The sequence below is a fragment of the Lycium barbarum genome, chromosome 2 (genome assembly GCF_019175385.1).
Source record: "Lycium barbarum isolate Lr01 chromosome 2, ASM1917538v2, whole genome shotgun sequence".
Classification (NCBI taxonomy): Eukaryota; Viridiplantae; Streptophyta; class Magnoliopsida; order Solanales; family Solanaceae; genus Lycium; species Lycium barbarum.
This window is the reverse complement of record NC_083338.1, coordinates 65754253-65760175: the sequence shown is the minus strand read 5'-3', so window position 1 is coordinate 65760175 and position 5923 is coordinate 65754253. Positions and strand designations below refer to the sequence as shown.

The 5923-nt window shown below is 39.6% G+C and overlaps 1 pseudogene; it reads right to left on the bottom strand.

Annotated features, from left to right (window-relative positions):
• Window positions 1-274: 274 nt before the first annotated feature.
• On the bottom strand, window positions 275-394 carry LOC132629464 (5S ribosomal RNA; annotated as a pseudogene).
• Between the last annotated feature and the right edge of the window lie 5529 nt (window positions 395-5923).

Here is a 5923-nt window from a genome sequence, read left to right as displayed (position 1 = left end):
GATGTCATACCTATACATATATATATATATATATATATATATATATATATATATATATATATATATATATATATGTTTAATAATGCCTCTCTTACAATGTACTTCCCAATACTATGCGAACTCATCCTAATTCTAGAGCTGTGATGCACTTTTTTTTTCTTTGCCGGTCTAGTCCGCCTCATCCTTCTTGACCTTTTATGGTTTCTAACCACTCCGCATACTCCAATTTCCCTTAGGATACTCTAGCTTCTCATCTGTCTCTTATGTCTGAATTTGTAAGACTCTTAATATACTTCCCAGGGGGTCACCCATCCTAGTAGTTCTCTCACCCCAGCACGCTTAACCTTGGAGTGCTAATGGGATCCGGTACATTAGTGCTGGTATAATCGCATACACCTTACTGCGTGACCTTCCTCACATAACCTAAAGCAAGTTGAAGTTTTAACAGATTCCAAAACATTCTCGTAATGCATCTCCCTCCTAATTAGAAAGGATCTCTAACTCTTCCAACTAAGAAAATGTTATTCTGGCCTTTGAAATCCTCAATAATCACCTTCAATCTGCATGTATGACTACTTTTCATCCTAGCTTTCAAGATTCCCAATGGTGGCGAAAGCATCTTAATCGCAGTTACTTCCAAATACTTAAGTAACTGATCCCCTTTAGGATTTTTGCTCATCACTATTCAGTATTACCCTGAAGTAAATACATACGCATATAGGAAGTTCCAATAATAACACGTATACCTGTAGCCGATCGGTCCTTAGCCTGATCTGGTAGGCTATAGAGTGAAGTGTTCTCTTCATCCTTGTCTTCCCACCGTCTACTAATCTGGCCTAACATAATGCTGAAACGTAGGGAAAATATAGATGTGCCAACTTTGTACTTCCTCAATTACGTCTTCATCCACAGGAGTCTCGTGACCCTTAAACGGGTCTTTGTCATATGATTTCTCAGTCGGGTCTCCTCCTACTGAAGCCACATCCTCCGATGGGTCCGCCTCAATGGAATAACTGATGCTCTTTCTTATACCTCTTGACATCCTCAATCCTGAGTCGACGGACGATACGAATTTCATGTCCCCCTTCGGAGCCTCACCTACGCTCCCATTAACTGAACTTGTCCTCTCCTCCAATACAATCCTGCAATTTAACAAAAATCGTACCAAGAACGGGCTTTCCTATCATTGGCTCTACTGCACGATCTATGATCAGAAAGAAAGACGACATCCTATGTCCTGTAGCTTCCTGTTTATAGATGTGGTGCATAACAGACCGATAAACAACACTCTACTAGACACGGTCTGTAGACACTCCGAGGATGAACTGCTCTGATACCACTTTTGTCACGACCCAAACCGATGGGCCATGACTAGTGCCCTAGCTGGGCACCCATATACGACCCGCTAGATATAATCAGACTGAAACTGAAACAATATGACACTCTGTAAAAGCATGCTGTGAAATTATCATATCGTACATCAGAAAGAACCTGTCTCATGAGAAGTCACAGTTAACCAAAACGTAACAAATATGCAAGCCGACAAGGCTACCACTATACACGGGGACGTCCAAGAAGAACTACATTGATATAGCTGACCAAACCGTATATACACAACCCACATATGTCTACAAACCTCTAAGAGTATAACAGAGCCTATGTCAAAGGATGTGTACCAAAATGACTCAAGCTCCAGAAAAATAGAGCTCTCCAAGCAGCTGAGCAGAAGTCCTAGATCGGAGGATCACCAAACTGAGTGTCTGTACCTGCGGGCATGAAACGCAGCCCCCGAAGAAAGAGGGTCAGTATGGAAAATTTACTGAGCATGTAAAGCATGAAGTACAGTAATGGAGATCATGACTGAGTAAAATATGACAAGAGACAAATATGATAATCAAGTAATATCCAATCATCTGTACCTTATGAAATGAGTCATGCATTTATATATAATATACCGTACCCGGCCCATTATGGGACTCGGTGAATGAAGTCATATACAAATATACCGTACCCGGCCCTCTAGTGAGGGACTCAGTGAAACAATCATATATATACCGTACCCGGCCCTCTAGTGAGGGACTCGGGGAAATCATCATATATATACCGTACCCGGCCCTCTAGTGAGGGACTCGGTGAAATGAGGCCATAACAACGTGCATGAATAGAATATTAGGAGCAATCATGTACAAACTAATTCATCGTTTGAGGTTTGATAGAATAATTAGAATGAACCAACACTTGAGATAACTGTCAAGTACCACTGAGAACTAGAGTTCATTGGAGTCATGTGTGTACGTTGTTCGCTCAGTTTATGTAATTCATGCCAAAGAGAAGGAAGGGATAACTTTACATACACCTTGGAGCCTTTAGAGGTAGAGTCATCATCAATAAATAAAATTGAGAACATCTAGAAGTAGCTCCACATTTTCATATTAGCTTTGAAATCATAAACACAAAATCATCATTATCGTTGTCGCCATCATAAAATCATTCTTATCCTAGACATCATGAGAAGCTTTAAGAACCATAGACTTTTGGCTTTTGAAGACAAGAAGGTTACGGAAACATTTATGAAATCATACCATAGGAATCATGCCTTTGAAAGAAAGGGACGAGCCTTAACATACCTGTTCAGCCACCAACTACCTACGCTTATCTGTCCGAGCCCGCAAGTCTACATATAAGACCATTCATACTATGATTAGGCCCATTATCACATACTTATCCTAAGCCTTCAAATAATTCTTCCTAAAATCTGCCAAAATTTTGGCAGCATCTCCTCTGTATATATGCCTAGCCCGAAATAACAATTCGGCAACCAACAACAACAACAACAATACCAACATTAATAACATCATTTCCAACACCAATATGTAGCATAAAACAGCCCACACGCTATTTTCCAACATCCATAACTAACAAACTTACTACACGATTGTTTAGCGACTTTATCTCAATAAATAAGCCTTAAATAATTCCAACAGAGAAAGATTCATACCTTTTTTCTTGTTAAGACAAAAATATCCTCAATATCCACACTGAAATCTCCCGCAAAACGATACTAGAATCACAACCATGCGTTACCCGGACCTAAACCACTACTCCGCGACTCAAAAATTGCTCACTTTTTCGTTCCCTCTCTCTCTCTCTTTAAATTTCGGGAATTTTCTGGGGCAAATCTGATGAAAAAAGGGGGTTCTCACCCTTTTTATAGGGGTCAAATTCGGGTCGGGGGTCACTGTAGCATTTTACTGTAGCAGTAATGTAGCAAGTCGGTACTGTTGCAGTACTGTAGCACGCGTTTCTGCTCTGTCAGCTGAACTTGTAACGTTCATAATTCTCTACTCCGAAGTCCAATCGACCAGCGGTTTGTTGCGTGGGAAACTAGACTCGACTAATTCATTTTAGGCTTTTGTTTCACCTTAAAACACTTCATATGATAAGAGATATTCGTCCACCAAGTTGGACCAAAATTTTCACACAAAACATTGCCCATCCTTTTTCCAAAGTCGTACGACTACATTTCTTCCACTTATTTCCTTATATAACCTTCTGGTATACCTTATATACATCCTTCCTCATTAAATATACTTAATAATGCTTGCTCCTTGTATTCCAAAGTGGTTTTACTTAACCATAACTCAACGTACTTATGTTTCAGATTTGATAAGTGCTTCTTCGAAGATACGTGGTGTAACATTCATATTGGCTTGGATCCGGGCACCAAACCCATTTCTATTCTGCCATATCAAATGCCACCAGCGAAGTTGAAGAAGTTGAAAAAACATGTCACGACCCAACTAGTGGGCCATGACGGGTACCCGGAGCTGGCTACCGAGCACTACTCATCATGCTATCTATCATACCCAATCTGGGCATATACAATTTTCAACTCAAGCCTATCATCAAACGATCTTCAAATATTTCCCAAAACATATGTGTGCATACATAGGCCCATAAGGCTACAAAAAAAATGATGTACAAAATATACAATGAAGAAGCCACCTAGCATCTACAACCCACACATAAGTATCTACGAGCCTCTAACTGGAGTACGGAGATCATGAGGATGGGACCGGACCTCACCATGCCCCAAATATGTACACAAAAGAATATACCAATAGGTTGCACCTCCGGAGTAGTGGGGTGCTCCTGTACAACTACAGATAAGGCTCCTAGGTGTCCGGTCCGTCTCCCTATCTACCTATGTGCATGAACACAACGTCCATAAAAAAAAAGGACGTCAGTACGAACAATGTTCTGAGTATGTCAGGCATGCATATCAACATAATATAGAAATGAGAGAACACAAAGTGAAGGGATAACCTGTAACTGATTGCCCCTTAAGGCAGAATCATGCATGCTACTCTTAATAGTAAACATCATCTTATCATGTATACATATATAAACTGCCCGACCATATAGGTACGGTGTGGTCATCATTAGCCTGCGTCCGGGCCTCCCACGACCGGGGTAAACATCTCAAGCAGCCCACTAGTGGCGTCTGCCCGCCCATATAGGCACGGTGTAATCATCATCATAGCTGCCCATTATGCCCATCGTAGTGGTGACTGCCTAGCCAAATAAGCGCGGTGTAATTAAACATATACATAGTGTACAGCATGCATGAGAACCCAAGTGAAAGCTATGATTCTATAGGAGTGACATAAGGTCTGTAACCTCCGATTATATTATGGAATAATCATCATTGTTATGCCTCACCTTGAAGGAACTAATATCATGAGGTGAGGCATCCACAAGAAATAACATCAATGAAATCATATAGATAAGATTATCAAGCTCATAATAGCATCATTATCATCGTCATTATCATGGAACATATCTCATCTCTATCTAAGAAGCTCTTAAGAATCGTGAACTTTCAACTTTTGGGATGTAAGGAGGTCATGGAAATAGAAAGGAAAACATAATATAGAAGCCATGCCTTTGAAAGAAGGGGACTAGCCTTACATACCTTTATTTCTCCTTAACGACTAAGCGTTCTCCTTCCAAGCTCACAACTCTACATTCAAGAGAATTCATACTACATTAGATCATTAGAAACATGCTTAAGGCTAAGCTAGGGCGACTAAGAGCTAACTAAAATTGGGAAGCATTTCCTTTATTTCAACAACTTGTTCCATATGATAAACAACTCCCAACATCAATAACAACATCCATAATATCATATCAATAAACTTCTTCAAGTTAAACACTATTCAATCCTCACAATCCCCTTTTAAAATCATCCACAACCATGACTACAATACAACATCATACTCATCCTTCACATAATACTTCCTCAACGACATTAGCATCATTCATAACAAGACTATAATCATCTCACACTAAGAATCATGACTTCAATTAACTTACTGCTCAAAATATCATAATTTCCATATTTGAACTCATATTCTACTTTCTTCTCTAATCCAAGTCTTTCAACCACTCAATACTTTTAATAATATTAAATAAATGTAAAAATCACCTTTGACTATGTAGGAATAGTCTTTGGATGAAGATACTCCATTTGAGAAAAACCCCAACTTCAATACAAAAGGAATTATTGATCTCTCCAAACCCTAGTGAGCATCCATACACTTGATTCTACTAATTATTGGTGTTTAATCCTTGATTTCCCTTGGATATGTGTTAGTATGGTGGAGGGAATATTCTAGAGCTCTCAAGACTTGCAGAGAAAGTGGAAACTGAAAAATTAGAGCAGGGGTCGTCTATTTATAACTAGAACTGGAAAGTTCCAACGAAGTGACGGTCTGTTGATATGTTGACGGCTCGTCGACACTGGCTGGTGTCTGCAGAATTTCCTGATTCAGTTCAGATTGCGATGATTCGATCCGTTCAACTTCCAATCCTGTAAGTTACCAGGAATACCTGATGGTACATTTATACACGGGGTAAGAAA